This window comes from Bos taurus, chromosome 26 (genome assembly GCF_002263795.3).
Source record: "Bos taurus isolate L1 Dominette 01449 registration number 42190680 breed Hereford chromosome 26, ARS-UCD2.0, whole genome shotgun sequence".
NCBI lineage: Eukaryota > Metazoa > Chordata > Mammalia > Artiodactyla > Bovidae > Bos > Bos taurus.
In genome coordinates, this window is record NC_037353.1 from 43,776,489 (window position 1) to 43,797,965 (window position 21,477).

General features: G+C 52.1%; 1 protein-coding gene across 3 annotated transcripts in view; it reads right to left on the minus strand.

Annotated features, from left to right (window-relative positions):
• The window catches only part of CHST15 (carbohydrate sulfotransferase 15), an 80,487-nt gene extending 63,816 nt beyond the window's left edge, over nt 1-16,671 (minus strand). For 2 of the 3 annotated variants that reach the window (XM_059882099.1, XM_024986067.2), the window contains exon 1: nt 16,524-16,671. The gene's annotated coding sequence lies outside the window, so the exon portion shown is untranslated. Of the gene's footprint in view, nt 1-15,413; nt 15,522-16,523 lie in introns of those variants that run through there. The other variant, XM_024986066.2, reaches the window with a different exon arrangement.
• Between the last annotated feature and the right edge of the window lie 4,806 nt (nt 16,672-21,477).

Below are 21,477 nucleotides of genomic sequence, written 5' to 3' on the forward strand. Positions count from 1 at the left end.
CATGTCTGTCGCAAGGTTGCTGAGAGTAAATGGAATAATGCAAAATCGAGCACATACTAAGTACCCAAATGTAGGTTACTATTATCAGAACTCAAGTTTCTCAATTCCCTGTCCTGGGTTCTATTTCACCAAAGTGAAGTGAAAGTTGCTCAGTAATGTCTGACTGTTTGCAACCCCATAGACTACACAGTCCATGGAAATCTCCAGGCCAGAATACTGGAGTGGGTAGCCTTTCCCTTATCCAGGAGATCTTCCCAACCCAGGGATCAAACCCAGGTCCCTCACATTGCAGGCGGATTCTTTACCAGCTGAACCACAAGGGAAGCCCAAGAATACTGGAGTGGGTAGCCTATCCCTTCTCTAGCAGATCTTCCTGACCCAGGGATTGAACCCAGGTCCCCCATATTGCAGGTGGATTCTTTACCAACCGTGCTACCAGTGAAGCCCATGTCACCAAACTGCTGCTGCTGCTAAGTCGCTTCAGTCGTGTCGGACTCTGTGCGACCCCACAGATGGCAGCCCACCAGGCTCCTCCGTCCATGGGATTTTCCAGGCAAGAGTACTGGAGTAGGGTGCCATTGCCTTCTCCATCTCACCAAACTATTCTCTATATACTATAGGTTCCTTGCCAACAAAGGTCCGTCTAGTCAAGGCTATGGTTTTTCCTGTGGTCATGTATGGATGTGAGAGTTGGACTGTGAAGAAGGCTGAGCGCCGAAGAATTGATGCTTTTGAATTGTGGTGTTGGAGAAGACTCTTGAGAGTCCCTTGGACTGCAAGGAGATCCAACCAGTCCATTCTGAAGGAGATCAGCCCTGGGATTTCTTTGGAAGGAATGATGCTAAAGCTGAAACTCCAGTACTTTGGCCACCTCATGCAAAGAGTTGACTCATTGGAAAAGACTCTGATGCTGGGAGGGATTGGGGGCAGGAGGAGAAGGGGACGACAGAGGATGAGATGGCTGGATGGCATCACCAACTCGATGGATGTGAGTCTGGGTGAACTCCGGGAGTTGGTGATGGACAGGGAGGCCTGGTGTGCTGCGATTCATGGGGTCGCAAAGGGTCGGACATGACTGAGCGACTGAACTGAACTGAACTGTCTCTGAGAATTTTTCAGATCTAGAGAAGAAGGCTGTGCGCATACCCAGGGATGAGGCACCTACAAAGCTCCCAGTGGGCACACAGAGGCATGAAATGCATAAACCATGGGTCTTTCAGAATTTGTTAATCTGATAAAAACTAATTTAATTGATGGCCAATTGGGAGGGATCCAAAAACAATCTAAAAGATAAATGACAACACTGAAGTTCATGAAACTCTAAGGTGCTTCCAAAGCGCTGAGGCTCCCTACGTTTAATGAAATTAGATGGCAGCAAGACAAGGCCTGTAGCATAGTGATGGAATTGTATCTGTGTCAGTTTCCTGGTTTTGATAATGTTCTGTGGTTATGTAAGATGTTATCATTGTGGGAAGCTGGTTGAAGAGTACACAGGAACTCTGTGCTATTTTTGCAACTTCTTATGAGTCTAAAATTACTTCAAATTAAAAAACTAAAATAAAATTATGGGCAGAATCCAGGAGTGCCAAAAGATTAAGGGGACTCCTGGCAAGTTGTCAACATGTCAAGACATCAGGGCCAGGTGTGGGGAGCCATGGGTGGGGTGGGGGAAGAACCTCCCCATGAGGGCACAGAGGACGTCAAGTCCTGAGGGACGGATAGGACTTGGTCAAGGTCAGGGTTAGAAAGCAAGGCTCAAGGCAGGGGCCGCACCAGCTGGGGAGACTGCTATGCCCCAGTCCCTCTCCAAAGGGTGCCCTCTCCCTGAACCAGGCTGTCTGGAGTCAACACCAAAGTCAAGTGAACAGCCACATGCTCACCTTTGGGATTTCACGGACTATTTCAGTCCTGTTTTCATGAGTGTGGTTTCAGCTGCCCACCCAAGACTTCTCCCATCAAGCATGTGCTTATATAAAAATAACTTCTGCTCACAAGCCAAACCCTCAGTGAGAAGACAAAAAGGATGGGGGTTTTGCTTCTCACTAGCCCTACCTTTTGAAACCACAGCAGCTGCAGGCCAGCCCAGCACGGGGCAAGGGTTCTTTACCCAGAGATGAGACAGTGAGAAAGCGAAGCTGTAAAGGAGCTTCCCCGGTGGGCTTCCCTGGTGACTCAAACGGTAAAGAATCTGCCTGCAACGTGGGAGACTCGTGTTTGATTCCTGAGTCGGAAAGATCCCCTGGAGAAGGGAATGGCTACCCACTCCAGTTCTTGCCCGGAAAATCCCATGGACAGAAGATCCTGGGGAGCTACAGTCCATAGGGTTGTAAAGAGTCAGACACAACTGAACGACTAACACTTTCAAAGATCCTGGGGAGCTACAGTCCATAGGGTTGTAAAGAGTCAGACACGACTGAACGACTAACACTTTCAAAGGAAAAATGTACTTTCAAATAGTACACTTGGGTTCATTCAACCCAAGTGTACTATAAACCAAGTTCTCTGACCTGCTCTCCCAGAGCGACTCAATCCCATCCCATCAACTGGTCCCCTCCTGGGATCTTGGCAATGGCTGTTCCCTCCTTCTGGGATGCTCTTTCTGAGCTACATTCCGTGGTGCCTTCCTGTCGTTCGAGAATCAGCTTAAATGTCACCTTTCTGGAAAGGCCGCCTCCAATCACCCAGACAGTCACCCACTAACATATAGCACTTATTATTGTCTGTTCTCTGATATTTATGAACTTGTCTAAGATGGACCCTGTTCGTCAAGTCACTGCTACAGTCTCAGCTCTTAGCGCTGGGCACACAGTAGGTCCTCCATCACTGAAGGGTGATTCTTAAAGGGGGTGTAGAGCCTGAGTCAGAAGAGTTGAAGATGAAGGATCAGGCTCCCAAATGGTTTTCATGAGCGAAGTTTCAGGATCAAGGGGCAATTCAATGTATTCTTGCCTTTCCTCCTTTCAGCCACTTGTCCGTCCAGCCAACCATTCTTTCCCATGGCCCGCGTCCTGGGGATGTAACCTTGAATAAGACACACCTCCTATCCTAAAGGGACAAATAACCTTCTGAAGGCAGAGACGGAATGGAGGTAATTCCTGCAGTGACATGCTAAAGGCCAAAGGCGACTCCTGGGCCTCTGGCTGGGCCCCTGTGGAGATGAGGGCCATTCATGCAGAAAAGAAAACTAGAGCTAAAATCCCATGGAAGCTGCAGTGAGGAACACGTATGCTAGTTACATCCAGGAAATCTGACCAAAAAACCCAAAGAAAGTCACAGTCAAGGACAGACTGAGGATAAAAGAGGCTCACTCCTGAGATGTCTGCAGATTACCGGCCCCCATCTTTGCCATGGAAGAACTGGAAATCCTTCTCAGAAGAACAGCTGTGATCACTGCTACGTCCCATCTTAAAGAGCTTAACGCTCGCACCCACGTACAAACATGACCACACGCGTGCACACGGGAGCGCACAGGTACACAGACGCCAGGGGCCCACCCCTGAAGAGCTCACACAGAAGTGGAATATGCGTTTTCTTTCAAAAAGCCCCAGAGGGCTTTAGATTTAGAACCTGCATTTAGAACCAACAAGCTTCCGGCAAAGTTCCCTCTGATTGTAGTTATAGAGGTGCCTTGCAGTGTCAACAATAAGAGCGTGAAATGCATCCAGGAGGATCTCAACAGGTGAGCCTTCCTAAGCGCCGAGAACATTCCAGTCACAATACAGAAGCTGGCCTGGGGACTCGGCTCAACACCCGGGAATGCACCCCCAGCCACTGCAGCACCCCTGCCCGGGAGAGCTGCCGGCTGGCCCTGTGCATTTCCTTCCTTGTTATGGCCCAGCCTCTTTAAAAATCAACTTCATAATGTACCCTGGAGTCACAAGCACAGCCCCGTGTTTATGGGCTCAGCCAGATCAGATAAAATTTCATTCTCTGAATTGGTTCCTAATTTAATTACTCCCCGGATAAGCGCTGGCCTCCCGCTGCTGCAGGGAAAGAACTCGGGAGGCACTGGCGCCACAAGCCACAAGCTGCAGCTCTCGCTTGGCAGCTGGTGGAGGATGAGCTGTTGCGGGGCCTCTGCAGGTCAGAGGGTGTTAGGACAGCAGGCGAGGGCCAGGCGGTCACCGCCTGTCCACCCAACCAGCCTGCGTTTACCATCCCCAGCCAATCAAGAGGGTGACCTGCCGCTTAGTAAAAGGGCTCAGGGAGAATGTTGAGTGTAACTGAGTCGACTCTGAAAACCCAGATTCAATCCTGACTCTGTGTGGCCTCTCTGGGCCTCAGTTTCTCCATCTGCAAAATGGGGCAGGACTATGTTCCCCTGAAGGCCTTTGCAAGCTCTAACATTCAGACAAGCCAAGGGAATCAGAACCTCATCTGAGAATCAGTCCTCCTTTAGGGCCAGGAGAAGAGCATACAAAAAAGTAAATGAATTATGGAAAGCAAGTAAAGATAGCTCAAAAAAATTAATCCTAGAAATGGAAACATGTCCACACAAAGACTCATAAATGAATGTTTATAGCAGCATTATCCCTAAGAGCCAAAAAGTGGAACCACCCTATCAACAGATGAATGGATAAATGTAACGCAGCCTATTCATACAATGGGATATCATGTGGCCATATAAAGGAATGAAGTACTGATATAAGCTACCATATAGATGAACCATGAAACATGGTGTTAAGTGAAAGAAACCAGACACACACAAAAAACATATCCTATGTGATTCCATTCATCTTAGGTCCAGAATAAAGAAATCAATAGAGATAAAGTAGATTCTTGGTTGCTTAGGGTGGGGGTGGTGAATGGGGAGATAGGGGCTAACAGCTAAGAGGTGTATGGTTTCCTTTTAATATGAGGACATGCTCTAAAAGAAAACACGGTTCTGGTTGCACACATCTGTGAACCTACTAAAAACTACTGAACTGTATGCTTTAAATGGTGAATTTTATGTCATGTGAATTACATCTCATTATCCAGCCAGTCCATTCTGAAGGAGGTCAGCCCTGGGATTTCTTTGGAAGGAATGATGCTAAAGCTGAAACTCCAGTACTTTGGCCACCTCATGCGAAGAATTGACTCATTGGAAAAGACTCTGATGCTGGGAGGGATTGGGGGCAGGAGGAGAAGGGGACGACAGAGGATGAGATGGCTGGATGGCATCACTGACTCGATGGACATGAGTCTGAGTGAACTCCGGGAGTTGGTGATGGACAGAGAGGCCTGGCGTGCTGCGATTCATGGGGTCGCAAAGAGTCAGACATGACTGGGCGACTGAACTGAACTGAAAGCTGTTTTATAAAAAGGATAGGTTGAATAAAAAAAAAAAAACTTTTGCATGATTTTTAAAAATAAATCAGATGAGAACATTGTAAAGTAAATATACATAACATAAATACACATACACACACACACATTCTCCCTAAACAGTTCCACAGCTTCATAACTGATCCAAAGGTACATAAACCACAAAAAAAAAAAAAAAAAAAAAAAAAACTGCTGACTTCAAAGTGGGCAGGCTTGCATTTTTCTATTGATTTATTTCAGTTTTAACAGCCAAAAGCAAATTTATTTTCTACCATCGAAATGGCAACTGAGGTTTCATCTACTCTTTAATACATCATTTTTATTCTCAGAAACAAATTGTGAAGAATGCAAAAGATGCGTGGATTTTCAACAGCCAGCCGGTGAGCAAAGGATTTTCTTTCTTTTTGCCTGGAAGCTATTTCCAATGAAGAGGCCACATTTGCTAAGCTCCCTCTTCCCTTTTGTGTATCTTTCTAATTTCTCACAGAAACTGCTACGGAACAAGTATAAATAGCTTTCAAAGTTAGGGCGACACAGATGTCAGGCTGATCCCAATTCCATTATTCTGAGCGTTCTTTCATCCTCTCATTTAGCGCTCCTGACAACTTTCTTCAGCAAATTCAACATGTCCTAAAAGCAGCTATTTCCTCTGACTTTCAAAACAGCGCGGCTGGATTACTGGTCTGATATGGGGTTGGCTGGGGCCTCCTGGAACTATTACCTTGATCGAGAATTGTGAGAGAATAAGGGAAGGTCACAACATGTGGGTCCGGCTACAGATGACCACAGAAAGGGAAATTCTGAGTGTCCCACAGTTCAAGAACATCCAGGTAAACAGGAAGATGGTCCTCTCTAAGGACTCACCATTTCTAAGCCCAGAGGGTATTTCTTTCAGATAAGAAATACTGATGGGTCAAAGTAAGAGGCAACCAGGGGAAGTTGAGTGCTTAACCCTGGATGGTGCACGGGGCATGGTCAGGTTGATGACTCGGCTCGCCTCGCCCCTCCCCTCAGATCACCACCCTGTTTTACTTGCTCCCCTGAGTGTGGCTTGGCATCCTGGGATCCCGAGCAGAGAGATGCCTGAAGCTCCTACAGCCAGGACACGATGCCCCGTACGAGACCGAGAAGGATTCCTGCCATTTCAACCGAGTCCTGGTCCTAAAGCAACAGCGCATGGGGGGAGAGATGGAGTTGGCCCCCACCCCACAGAAGGGTCCTGGGCTGCCTGGGATGCCAGGCAAAGGAGGTGCTGCTACCAGCCAACCAGAGGCTGCAGTGGGGGGACCCCCAGTCCTGCCAAGATCCCCCTGGATCCCCTCTCATTTGTCCTTCATCACCTTGTGATGATAGGGGGTTTCCAGGTGGGGGACAGCCTGGATTCAGAGCTCACTTGTGGACCAGGTCGGCCCGCTCCCACCGACCAGACGACCTTCACTCTGTATTTGTTGAGACACTGGAGAGAGGCTTTCCAGCAAGGGCTGCCCCCTCGAGAATAAACCCGCTCCGTCCCAACACAGACACACACACACACACACACACACACACAATGCCAGGAGCAGAGGCCCCGGCCCAGCCGGACTGTAGCCCCCAGTCTCTCATTCCAAAGAAGAGCAAATACGTGCTGACATCCTGTCTCCGGCAAACGTCTGACAAGTCTGCGCTGTTCATCATGGAAAATGAAAAAGCTAAACGGCCCCAAGAATCTGCCGGAGGATGACATCCGACGGAGGCCCTCAACCTTGAACCAGAAACGAGACCATGGAAAGAGCACCACCGATCCTGAATTCTTCTCCACATCTTCTTAAAGCAACAGCGATTCTGAAATCGAGTGTATGGTTACACGACCCAGAGACTAGCCAGCTGCAGCCAACTCCCACCTGGATGTCCAGGAAACTGAAGGCAGGGAAGCCGGCCGGTCCCACGGGACTTGGGCCAAAACTTCGCCCTGCCCAGGGTGGCTGCAGCTTAACAGATGGCATGATCACAAGTGTCTACTGGGAAACCCCACTGGTTGGCCCAGTTCCCCAGGGCCACCGCTTTCTTGTAATCCTGGAGATCCCTGACGTGCACAAAGCAAATGCAGCTTGCGTGTGTACATTTGGAAGGCTCTTTATATAAACAGGTTCACGAATCAGAGGGAACAATCCTCTGTAGACCAATAGTCTGATTTTCGGTTTGGAAATTATGGTCTCTATAAATACACTCCAGGACATACTTTATATTTTTAATGCAAATATTTACATTCCAAACAAAGGAGCATGGAACTTAATGACAAGCTATTTATACCGGCTATAAGAAACACTAACAGCTCCCACATTTCTTGCCTGAGTTAATGGCTCCTGCTTCTATTCCTGAAATACAAATTTCCATAGTATTTTTCCCCAAGACTCTCCAGCCACACAAAAAAAACTGTGTAATAGCCCAAAACCTAATGTCAGGAAAGCCAAGTTTAGCACATTAGGCTCTTGACTCCTTCTGAAATTTACTGATAAGCACTAACTCTCCTGCACCACGCTACCAAACTGGGGTTACTTTTCTGTCTTCTTTGGGTGTACATTCAGAGGCCCACACGAAATCCATCACAGCCCTTTCTCCAGGACAAGCTGGTTCTTGATGTGTTAATTCAACAAACGACAGTCTCTAGCGACTGACCGGACCCCCCGACAGCCTCTCACCCTTGAGAGGCTCACCAGGCTGGGGTGAGTGGACCACACCCAGGAATACTAGAAAGATCATAGTAAAAAGGAGGATGGGGTCAAGGTCAAGGTCAGTAGAGGATCCCTGCAGACACTCAGAGGAGAACAGTGACATCTGGATGGAAGGATGTGGAAAGACGGTTAAGAATTACTCGCAAAACTTCCAGAAGGCAATGAGGAGATGGGGGCAGGGGGCTGGATGAAGATTCAGGCCGAGAGGGGGAATCAAGAGTGGGGGACCGAGAGAAGGCAGAAAGGCTCTCACACTCAGGCTACCAGGCGGTCAGTCTGCCAGTGGTTCTGCCCCTCCTTGTAAATTACCCTTGTGTTACAGTTAGAATGCAGCCTTGAGGTCAAAGGCTGATCATTACCTCAATCTAACTCATCACTGCCATGCTCTGCAGGTAGCAACACAGTCGACAGGCTTACCTCCTAACCTTGATGTCCTTACCGACTGCATATCTAATGCTGTCCTTATCAACTCTGCACCTAACAGGTGCCATGTGTGAGACCCCTCCATGGGTCAGGCCCCGGGCTCAGCACCTATCATTTGCTCTGGGTGGATGGAGGGGTCAGGGGAGGTGGGGGGCCGCGGGGGACTCTTCTTGCCCACTCCTGATGTTTCCTGCCTCATGGAGACAGAGCTGCCTGTGTACCACCACTGTGTCTCCACCTGGTGAGGTCCACACCATCCCAGGAGCGTGCAAGGAAGAGCCTGGCCTCATCTCTTCCCACACAGAGTAGGCACTGCCCCCTGCTGGCTGCACCAGGTTGAGGGGGGCAGTGGCAGCCGCCCCGGAAGAGGCTGCTGCTTTCCCACTGGCCTGCGACTCAGGAGAGGTCAGTGGGCCTCACTGCCCGCTTCTCACTTCAGGTATGCGATGCCCACATGCCCACTGGTTCAATCACATTCTCCAAGATCCACTTCAGTTGGGACCAAATACTGCATTTCTCTTTATGCATCTTTCTCCTCCCCTCTCTCCATTGGTTCAGAACTTGGCCAGGAAAGAGGGGTTTAATTTGGGGGGCTCCCTTGGACCCTAGTTTGTACTGTGAAAAGAAAGTGAAAGTCCCTCAGTCGTATCCCACTCTTTGGGACCCCATGGAGAAGTCTCCAGACCAGAATATGGGAGTGGGTAGCCTTTCCCTTCTCCAGGGGATCTTCCCAACCCAGGAATCAAACCCAGGTCTCCCGCATTGCAGGTGGATTCTTTACCAGCTGAGCCACAAGGGAAACCCAAGAATACTGGAGTGGGTAGCCTATCCCTTCTCTAGCAGATCTTCCCGACCCAGGAATCGATCGGGGTCTCCCACAATGCAGGCGGATTCTTTACCAATTGAGCTATCAGGGAAGCCCATTTGTACTCCTGGTACCCAAACTATGCTACAAAAACAAGATAGAGATTATCAACCCCACTTTACAGATAAGGAAACTGATGACCAAGCAGATGTAACCACTGGCCCAGGGTCACGATAATGGAACACAGAAGCACAGGAGCGACTCAAGCCCAGGTCCACGTGGCGTCCAGGCTCACCCCACCACCTAGGCTGCCTCTCCAAGGGGACAAGGGATTCCACACTCAGGCTAAATCCACATCCGTGTGATGGGCATCAAACCTTTGGTTGATTAGAAAATGAAGGTGCTAGTCAAACTCGCCTCATTCAGCCCGAATCAGCTAACGCATGTCACAAAGGGGAGACACAGCAGTCCAGACCCCTTTCAACAAGGAGTGAGACAATAACACAGCTTTACAGGCCTCTCAGACTCTGAAATGCACCTTCCAACCTCACAGCAAATGCGCTATGGGCCCCCGGCCCCCTCAGGGCAGCTCCCTACAAGGGCAAGCAGAGCAGGTCAGAACTTCCCCGAGATCCAGGGCTACCCTGGAGGAAGGGACCCACCATCTCCGGAGGCCTCTCCCCCTCTGAGGTCACACCAATATCATCTCGATCACAGGGAGCAAAAAGGGTCAGCAGGCACATATTCCATTTCAAGAGAAGATGTGAAACCACCCGTCATAGGAAAAAACAACTGTGCCTGCCCAGGTGGTGAAGGACGGGGAAGCCTGGCGTGCTGCAGTCCATGGGGTTGAAAAGAGTGGGACACGACTGAGCATCTGAACAGAAAGGTGGCGCTAGTGGGTAAAGAACCAGCCTGCCAACACAGGAGACGTAAGAGACGTGGGTTCAATCCCTGGGTCAGGAAGATCCGATGGAGGAGGGCATGGCAACCCACTCCAGTACTCTTGCCTGGAGAACCCCGTGGACAGAGGAGCCTGATGGGCTACAGTCCGTGGGGTCGCAAAGAGTCAGACACAACCGAGGTGATTGAGCATAGCACAGCCCTGTAATCTAATTATGTGCCCATGTTGGGGTATTTTCCAGGCACCTGGATGATGAGGCGGCCTGTCTCAATATTTTTATCACAAGCACAGTTCTGGAAAGGGTCCAGGTTTCCATTATAATGACACTCTCTGCTTTTGAGGATCTGCCAGCCTTTCTTGCTTCAGAGACCCAGAAGGCCTGGACCCGGACAAATTCTAGAAACATAGCATAGGTGTCAGGATGAGCCTGCCCGGGCAAGAAGGCCCCGGCACACCCGCTCAGAACTCTTTGAAGCTTGGAGTGGGGCTCAGGAATGCAACATTCGAAAGCTGGCCTCCCCAGAACATCCCCTGATCTGCCCTCGGCTTAATCACCACTACACAGGAGCACAGCCAAACCGCCCGGCCACCTGTCCACGGCGTCCGCTGGAAACATCTCAGAGGGCGGCTGTGGATGTAGCCCTCTCTTTGCCGGGAGAGATGAAGCAATCAGCCTGACTAGAAGCTAAGGCGTCCTGGGGTGTCAGAGAAGCTCTCTGAGGTAGAATATGCTAAAAGTCATGCTCCCCTCCTCCACCATGAAATATACACAGCTACATTTAAAAAAAAAGAAAGCTGGGCAAGCAATTTCAGGGAGCTCAGAAACATTCTCCCATCCCCAGTAATGAGCTCTAGAGCTGATGTATATTAAGCACTTACTGTATGCTAGGCACCACTCCAAGCAGGTATTAAGTGTCCTGTGTAGGACTTCCCTGGCGGCTCAGATGGTAAAGAATCCACCTGCAATGCAGAAGACTCAGGAGACCTGGGTTCGATCCCTGGGTGGGGAGGATCCCCTGGAGAAGGGAATGGCAACCCACTCCAGATTCTCGCCCAGAGAATCTCTTGGACAGGGGAGCCTGGCGGGCTACAGTCCATGGGGTTGCAAAGAACAGGACACAACAGAGCGAATAACACCTGGCTCAGCTCTCAGGCCCCAGCTCTCAGGCCACTCCAATCTCAGAGCCGCGCTAACCTAGCAACTGCTGCGCTCTGGGCAGTGTTACGTAGTCTGACTCGTGCAAGTTCTGCCTGGCCCACTACTCTAAGCTCTGCCTCGTGGCCCCCTTGCACCTGGCCCTGGGCTTGCACCTGGAGGAAGACATAAATGCCGCGTTTGGCTGGTGCTGATGAAACAGGCTGCTCGCATTTCCTCCACATCCCTTTCGAAATCAACAGAGACCGAGAACCTGCTTTCCTTTGCCACCCCCCCACCCCACTTGCTGATTCATCACCGCCTTCCCCTTTGAGAGCCATGACTGCTTTTCCCCACCCCCACCCCGAGTCCCTCCTTCCTCCACTGCCATTCTGTGATCCGACCTCTTGCACATCCGGAGGGCTAAATGATTGGGCCCTGTGGTCTCCAACAGCCTCCCCGCCCTCTGATTGAGACAAAGGGAGACCTGTCTGACCAGGCTGGCATAGGGCAAGCTGGGAACCCGTAGGGACCCAGCAAAGGACAGCTGTTAGGACCAAACGTCTTCCTCCCCAATGCCCGTACTTAAAAATATTATGTATTGGCCCGAATGAACACAGACCCTTTACTTTTCTTCCTAGATGTGGACACTGGATACACACACTAGATAACAACCACCTCTGCGCTTCATTTCACGCTGTGAAGACCCAGGTCTACACACAAATCTTCCCATCCTAGCACTTCGTTTTAACAGAGGAGCCTCTCAGGAAGGAAATCAGACCCCAGCACCTGAGAACAATAAAGAAACACCCTGTGCAAGTCAGAACAGTCCCCTGATATGCTGTCAGCTAAGTGAGAAGACAGGCTCTGAATCGCAGCGAAGCGGCACAGTTAGGGCGGAAGTCAGCCACCGTCCCGAGCAGCCCGGCTTTCAGGTGGTGGTGCACCATCCTCACCAGCTGATGACTGAAAGCATCACTTCCACATCACGTGCCGCTCAAGAGACGCCTGGTGAGGGAATGCTCACACAACAACGCTCCCAGGCCAGCTAGGTTTCTAAGTACTTTCTGCTTTTACTCATAGATCAAGGAAACTCATCTCTCATATGAACAGGTTCCAAACAGTACCTCTGTAATCCTGGAACTGCTGACGCCTGGGGATCAGGACAGGGTCTGGATCTGGGGGGCAGGAAGCAAGAGCTGCCCAGCAAAGGGGATGTCCACTCATCTGGGAGATTCCAAGAGGCTCCAGCCTGGCAGGGTGGGATGTAAGAGCCGGCCCAGGAGCCAGAGCATTGGAGATCTGGGCTGATGTTTCACTTCTGGGCTCTGTGACTTGAGACTCACTGCTCCAAGCCTCAATTCTCACAATGGTAAGAAAAGACTCCTCCCAGGCCACCCATCCCTCACTGGCCTTTTTCCTGGCCTTACTCTCCCAGCTGTTAATGCAGCTCACTGCTCAACTATCTACCTGGCACAGACATTTTTGCCTGCGCCCTTCCTAGAAAGGCAGGAACTCTGTCTTATCCCGGTATCGGTGTATACTATTGAATAATGAAACAATATGAAAAGTTTTATGCAGAGTGCCTCTTTCCATATGGCAAGTGAGAGTGTTAGTCCCTCAGTCGTGTCTAACTCTTTGTGACCCCATGGTCTGTAGTCCACCAAGCTCCTCTGTCCATGGAATTCTCTACACAAGAATACTGGAGTGGGTTGCCATTTCATTTTCCAAGGCATCTTCCTGACCCATGGATCAAACCCGGGTCTCCTACATTGCAGGCAAATTCTTTACCAACTGAGACAGGAGTTCATCAGACAGCTACTGAATGGATGCGTGACACACAGCACATGAAGGCTGGCACTTGGCCACAGGCACAGAGGCGTCCGTCATTCTAGTCCCTTGGCCTGGGGCTGTGGTCTCCATATCCTTATCATGTGTTACACCTCTCTGATGGTGGGACACCCTTCCCAATATGCAAACTCAGGACCAGATGTCAAGCTTCAGACTTCTTGGCAGAGCACCCACTCCCAACCGTCTCCTTTCCCTGTAGAATTTGAGCCCACACTTAAATGTTCAGGCTTGAGAATTTCCTTGAAAATTAACAAGACTTGTCAAGTCAGTTTTTCTCCCAGCTGGGTAAAGCTGAATCAAAGCTGCCCTCTTGGGTAGGGCATGTGCTCACCTGCTCAGGGCAGCCCCGGAGTCTCCCCACCTCTCCCCATCCCCTGGAGCTAGCAGGGATTCAACTGGAAGCCAGTGCGCCAGGCAACCTCCAGCCAGGTCATAGGCGGCCTTGGACACCCACGGTCTAATCACAGCCCAGCTCTAACCTGAAGCACCCACTAGAGCAGGTTCCAAGAGCCTGAGATTCCTGTGGACTAGATGGTAAACTTGGGGCTTCTCTTCTGCGCCTTCTCCAGACACCAAATAAGCAAAGTCCACTTCCCAACCTCTCCCAAACTTTCCTGCAAACACTGCCTCTTCCACACACTGGGATTAATCTTCTCTTCTTCGGGCCAGTGGGAAAACCAAACACCTCCCTTCTCCTGGCCACAGGCAACAGCAACAGAAAAGAAGAAAGGTGCAGACACAGAGGCCTCACAGCAACCACCGTGACAGTGCTGGGACCTCTGGGCATCTGATCATCAAAGAACAGCAAGGCAGGCAGGGGATCCACTCTGGACAAATCAGCCTCTCCATCCTGCCTCCAAACACAAGGTCCTGGATGAATTAATGCTGCTCACTGCAGTCATGCAACACCCGAGAAAGAACACAAAAACACTGCTGAATTCCCTTCGGAGGGCCAGGGAGCTGGACCTGGAAGGGGGAGAAGAGCCCCCTGCAGCTCCACTTCTGGCTCACTTGCGCACCTATGCACTGAGAGAGCCTGGCAAGCTGCTTCACCTGCTGGCTCAGTTCCCCCAGCCAGCAGGAGGCAGGACATTCTCCTGGAAATCTTTCAGGAGCGTTAGAGAGAAAAACCTATTTGATTAAACCCATTTGAAAAACCTATTTGATTAAAAACTACCTAGCAGCAGCAGTTAAAAGGCATTTTATTCCCATGCTATTCTAAACAAAATCATATATGATTTGTATGCTAAGACATCCGGATTCAACATGCTGTTGGTAAAATTAACAAGAACCATGTTCTGGAAGGGAGGGCTCCTGATTTTGCCACTGGGGGAAGGGGAGAAGGAAAGCTGGACATGGAAAATGCTGTGTGGGGGAGGAACGGGAGGGGGGCAGTTCTAGAGGAAATTGGGGCAAATCTCCAGGCCTCAGTTTCCCCCCAGGCGCCTCAGGAGGTGCGCCCCCCCACTGCTTTTCTGCTCCGTCACCTGGTGGATGTCCTTCTAGAACCGCAGCTGATAAGATCTGGGGCCCTGCAAACCCCTTGGCTCAGCCTCACAAGACGGCGCGCCACATCCCTTCGCGGGGCGTCCTGGGGTTTCCTAGAGATGTAACTTCATTCCCCCAAACTCCGTGCCATCAACTCACCCAACATGAATGTAGCAAGGGCCTCGGGGAATGGGAAAACGGACCGGGGGCGGGGAAGCTGGGCTCAGCCCCAGGCTTTATCGCCTCCTTCTCGAACCTCCCTACTCCAGGCGCGGACTTCAGCTGCCAACAGCCAGCCCCCGAGCCCCAGCCTTCAGTCTGTACCCGCCGCTCCAGCCCCCGCGGGCCAACCCGGGCTGCGGGGCGGACGGGCAACGTGGGGCCAGGACCGCGACGGGGCGGTCAAGCAGCCGCGCCCAGGACCCTGGCGGCTCCGAATCCTAAACACACACGCACACACGCGCGCACGCCGGCCAATCCGTTCGCCCGGAGGAGTCGGAAGGCGCTTTCACAGCGCTTCATTCATTCTCCCAAAGGCGAGGTTCGCTTCTCCCGGGCGCCTCCATCCCGTGATCTTAGGAGGACTCCAAGGGGGCCACCTGCGCCACGACCCGTCCCCCATCAGCCCACGGCCGCCGAGTCCTCTACACCCGCACCTATAGCCCAACAGACTCGCGCTCCATCCCAATCGGCGGCGTCGCCCCCTCTCAGGGGCTGATGCCACCCCGGCTCCCCGCAGCTCCGTCGCCCCGCAGCCCCCGCCGCCCCTCAGCGCCGCTCGGCTCAGACCTGCAGCGTTCGGCTCGCCGCGCCCAGGCCGGCTGGGGACGCCGCCGCCGCCTCCGCCACCGCCGGGAAGCGCCGGCTCCTCCCGAGTCACACCGCCTCCGGAGCTGCGGCGGGGCGCTGGGAGGGAACAGGGGGCGGAGGGCCCGGAGGAAGAAGGCGGGGAGCAAAAGTTCAGGCCGCTCCGGGCCTCGCCGCGCCCGGGTCTCCTCCCAGGCCCGCCCACGCGGTCCCCCTCCCGGAACCCGGTCCCACGGGCTTCCGCGCCTGAGATCCCCCACCCCACGCCTCCCCGCCCGGGGCGGCCGCGGGATTGGAGCCTGGGCAGGAAGGTGGCCCCGAACCCGTGTCAGGGAGAGAGTGGCGGATAGCAAACACACCAACCTGCCCCGGGCCGCGCCTGGAAACTTCCCCGAAGTGCGCCGCGGAGCGGAGCGCCTGGCTGGGGAATCCCTACCCCCACCTTCACCCCACGCGCGCTCCTAGGGAGAAAGCACCAATCGGTCGGTCAGTCGGTCCTCCGCCTGCAGAGCGCGCCCCCCGCACCCCCATTCCGACTCCTGGGGCCGTTCTCTTGGACAGCCGGCCTGTGCGTGCCCAGAGGCAGCTGTCCGCAGCGCCACCACCCCGCCGCCGAGTCCCCGGTCCCGGAGCTCCGATCGCATTCTCCCTAGCGGGAGAGGGGGGCGTGCGAGCCATTGGCGCCGCCGCCGCCGCCGAGCATCCCTTCCCGCGGGGTCCCCGGCGCGCGGGGCGCCCGGAGCGCGGCCGGGATCGGCGGCGAGGGGACGCCCTCCGCTGGAGACGCCGATTGCCTCGGTGAGGCTGGGCCGAGGGTCGCGGGGCCCAAACCTGCCTGGGCTCTGCGCGCGCTCGCAAGTTCATTGTCTGCCTGGGCCGTCGTCGCCTCCGCCGCCGCCGCCGCCACCGCGCGGAGAGCGCCGTGGGGAGTGAGGCTGCGCGCAGCCTCGGCCGGCCCGGACTCCCTACGCCCAGCCCGGGCCGACCCCGGCGCTGCCCGGCCGGAACGCGGAGGGGCGCCGGAGCTCGGGGCCAGACACCCACCCGCCGCCTGTGGCCGCCCCCGCGCCGCGCCTGGCACCCAACTTGTACCTGAGAAGCAGGAGTCCAGCCTGGGGGCGGCGGGGGCAGCCCAGCCTCTGCGGCTCCGGCTCCGCGGGAGCGCGCCTAGCCCCGCGCCCGGAGCCCGGCATGCGGGGCGCGTCAACCTGACTCCCCGAGCGCAGGGAGGAAAAGTTTTGGGAGTGACGTGCAGATGGCGAATGAAACATCCGAAGAGAACCCGCCCCCCCGCCCCATGTCGCGCGGACACACATCAGCTTGGGTCTGGAATGTGAGACCAAGGCGTGCGCGCCGAGCGGTGGGTTTGGTTCCCGCCCCCTCCCGTTCCAAGTCAACACGGCATGTGCGCGGCGGTGATTCCGAATGAGAGCAAACCGAAACCCCTCAAGTCTGCCAGTGACACCCTGCCAGAGACATTTTTTTAACGAACTTGGTGGTCTGGAGCCAGCCCGTGCATTGATATTCAAGGCCACGGCGCTGGTGGGTTCTAAGCCCTCTGTTGTGGTTTTGCAACTGGAGACCGCTCTCTCAGGCTCTACGGCCCAGCCTGCTTGCTTTCACGGAGAAGGAAGGTTCAGCGGGACCGGAGCCCGCCCCCCAGCCCCCCGCCCCCGCCCCGCACCGAGCAGTGGCCCCGGGCGCGGCTGCTCCAGGAAACCACCGGGCTGCCTGAAGTCAAGGAAGTGCCGCACCCGTGGCCGACCTGGAGACTCTCCACCGAAGATAAACCAGTTGAAGAAAACACTTTGAATTCGGAAAGACTCAAGCCCAGCCTCTCAGAAAACAGGTCTAAGGGGCAGGAAAAAAAAAAAAAAATCCTTGTCTTCGGTCACATAGCCTTTTGCCGGCCGAGTCCCCTTGACCACAGTCCAGCATCTTGTCCTAGGAGCGACCAGAAGTGGGGCTGAAAATTCTCCGTGTCAAGTGCTGACACACCGCTAAGGGATGCGTCCTGAGGGTATCTCCCCCCACCCCAACCCTTTCCTCTCTTTCTGGAAAAACATGATTTTTATTGCCTGAGGCTCCTCTCACCCCCAGAAACTGTAGCCCACCCTGAGGTCATAAACTTCTGCTCAGCATCCATGGCAACTAACGCGGGGGTCACAATCAGAGGATTATAACTGCAGATGTGAAGCTGGGATGAGAGGGGAATTCTTCAAAACGGTATCTTGTTTTCCTGCAAATAATGCCTCTTACATAAAATCTACGGAGAGATTAATGCAGCAAAGAGACCAGCCTTAGAATCTCAGACTAGATTGCTTTTTCCATATACACTCCACTTGGTGGGTTTTGTTCATTATTATTATTTTTTTTAACAAAAAGCTTTTTCTGAAAATACAATGAGCTGCTTTTTGCAGGGTTCACAATTCCCAATAGATGATGATGCCATTTTTCAAGGTCTTACACACGTTATGGCTTTGGGGCTTATTTATTAGCTCCCAAGAAAAGCCTGCCTTTCAGTGAGGTTTATATACTCAAGTAATTGTGTGGGGGGGGGAGGGGCACAGAGCAGGGTGCTGTTAAAGAAGGTTGGTTGTGCATGCGTCTGCAAGGAAGGCCCTGGGCCAGGCAGCTGTCAGACCAGAGTGTGCAATGGGTTTAAACAAACACAGGGAAGGTTCTGTGGAAACACCCAGAAGGAAATCCCCTCCTGTAAGGGTGTGTGGAACATTATTCCACGGCCACACATACCTCCGTCTTTCCTCTCCTCCTTCCAAGTAAACACATCTCTCTGTTGCGTAGATGGCTCAGGGCCCACCCAGGTCACTTTCAAATTCAGGTGTCAGAAATCACGGTTGACATGGAGCAAATTGTTTCTAAGTATAGTCATGCTGCTGCTTTGATACAGATTCCACCAGGGACTTTCTAAAGGTATTTATACACGTGCCTGAGATTAACTGGAGGGCAGTTTTTCCTCTCAACTTTAATTTCCAAAAAAAAAAAAAAAAATCAATCAAGAATTGCCCTTGAGTCTGTTACTCTGGAGAGCTGAGAGAACACCCAAATACCAGACGTGTGTGCATGAGTGGACGGATGGACAGACGGATACATGTCTGTGCGAGAGGCTGGTGCATCACACTGGCAACTAGTGAGTGAAAAAAAAATGTAATTTAAGAAAACAAATGTCTCTTCCCCAGATGCACACTTAGGCCTCCATAATTCTGGAATTAAATTGTCTGAGTTCAACCCCTACTGCTGATACTGACTAGCTGAGGGACACTGGACAAGTCACCTCTTTCTTCACCTCCGTCTGGGGCCTATGACAGCCACTACATGCAGTAAGTTGAATTATTGACCGCATGCAGGTTCTTACACTTCGATATCCTGTCACAGCGTCATAGTTCATGGAACATGCTTCCCTATCCCTTGAGCTTGGACTTAGCCACATGATTTGCTTTAGACAATGAGATTGTGAAGAATGTGGCTGAATCAGAGGCTCGACGTGTGTTGCAGGCCTGGGCTGGCTCTCTTGTGCTTTGAATCCTTAATAAGAACAACACCAACACATCCTGAGAAGCCGCTGCTGCTTCCAGCAAGGCTCTAAACTAAACACACGTGGAGCAGACCCAACTCAACTTGCAGCCTGGAGCCAAGTGATTTCCCCCACACAGCTGGAATTTGCACTGCCTCAGCTGACCTATAAACACATGAACAAGGGGGAAACGCGTGTTGCAAGGTGTATGCTGGAGTTTTGTTACACAGCCTTATCGTGGCAGTAGCTGACTGATGCATGCCCTCAGTGGGCTGGTGTGAAGATTCATGACTCAGTGACTGAGAAACACCAAACACAATTCTTAGACCCTAGTTAGAGCTCAGGGACGTTAGCTATTATCAGTAATCAGTGCTATGGAAAGTGGCTTTGCATGTAACAGTCACATGAGAACTGTTATTCAATTGGTTAATTGAATTCATGAACAAATATTAGTTGAGTAAAGATTCTATGAGACAGTGCACGCACATCAGAAAACTGGAAGACCGAGGACCTGCCATGATCCCCAAGTTACATTCATTCACTCATTCATTCATTCATCTGGCAGACATTCCCTGAACCCTTGCTGTGGGCCACACACTAGCGTGAAGGTGGGAGCTACTAAGACGGTTAAGTCTCCACGCCCTCCTAAGAATGCGGACCTACAGCACCCTACCATGTGACATACCCCACGAAGCACTCACCCTGTGCTGTATCATTTGACCTTCACAACAGCCTCGTGAGCCACTATTATTGAATCCCCATTTTTCAGGTGAGGAGACCGGGGCTCAGAAACAAAGCCACACAGGCAAAGACCAAAGGCCTCTCTATACCTTCAGTGTGCACTAGTGTCAGTGAATTCAAGCTCACGGCGGGCACACCCATCATGTAAGCGCAGTGAGAGTAGAGGAAAGAGGTGGACACAGCTGTGTCAGTCTCCTGGCCTCGTGCGTGTGAGTTGCTCAGGAAATATTGAGGCTCGGAGACCCAGGTTCTACTTCTGCCATCAGCTGTCTGTAAGACCTTGAGCCCCTCTCTCACTCACTTTCCCCACCTGGAGGGAGGAAGGACCTTGAAAGCTGCAGCTCTGGGATCTTATAACGCTGCTGATACAAGACGCATGGCTGTTGGAAGTTCATTTTAAAGGAATGAAGAGATGGGAATCACAGTTCCAGGAACTGGCCCAACAACTTGAAAACGGAAAGAACAGACCACCTGGGGGGAAAGGAGACAAGGTCAGGCCATGGGCACTGCTCATTACAAGCCCCAACTCAACAGCCACAACGTTGCTTTCGGTCACTGCACTATAGGAGCATTGAGACCAGAGCGTTTGGGGTCTCCCCAGATCCTCCAATCAGAATGGAATGCTCCTTTTATTTTTAAATATTTATTCAATTTTAAATTTGGCTGCAGCGGCTCTTAGTTGCGGCATGTGGGATCTTTGCTCTTCGTTGGAGCATGAGGATCTTAGTCTTGGCACAAGGGATCTGGTTCCCTGAACAGGGATCGAACCCAGCCCCCTGCATTGGGAGCGCAGAGTCTTAGCCACTGGACCACCAGGGAAGTCCCAGGAATGTCCCCTTTTATATGTCAGAGGACTTACTTATCACCTAACCCCTTAATTTTCAGTTAACGCTTTAGCAGAGCCTGGGATACTTGATTCCCAAATGTGAGGCTCTTTCCACAGGGACAGCCTGGAGTGGGGGAGAGTGGGGGTGGGGCGGAAAGCTACTGGAGTCAGAGTTCCTGCGCTGGGGAGGGCCACCCGGGGACGATGGGGGTCCCTGGGCCTCAGTGCACCAGCTCTCAAATTTGTTTCGGTGGACGTGGCTTCAGCTTTCTGCCACCGGCAACGACCTGCCTCCAGCCCTTTGACTTTGACGAATTTAGACTGCTCGGTAACCTGAAGTGCATTTCAATTTCATAAATTTAAAAATACTCCGGTTAGACAGATCCCTTCTGCAGTAATGCATCCATTAAGTGCACTTTAAGCCAATTTTGGTATGCTAATCCATCACAAATCGACGTGAAATTTAGGTTCTTGTGAAAATTTCCTACACTCGATCCAAAACCTCAACCAGATTTAGGATAAGAGCAAATACCTTAAAGCTGTGGACTTGAACTCTGTTTCAAAACTTCAGTGAAGAAAGCAACAGGCCAGTTTTAAACAAACACCAGAACAGGTGTATTTACATAAGAGCTGCCTATTCTAACGGGGTGGCCCAGGGGGTCAGTTCACTTGCTCTCAAGATGCTCCCATAGCTGAAGGCTTTAGAACTCTACTTTGGAGATCCCTCCAGGGAAATCTGAGAGACCGTAAGCCCTTTAAGGGAGAGAACAGGGTCGTGTAAGTCTCCCAACCCCTAGCTCAGAGCCTGAGGCAGGGGACACGCTCAGTCAATTTCCGGTGAATGCCCCAGTTGGAATTTCCTGGCTTGATTAGCAACTTATCCACCAAACTATTTTCTAAAATCAAATGCTTTCCCCACCAATGAAGCCTGGGAATCCTACAAG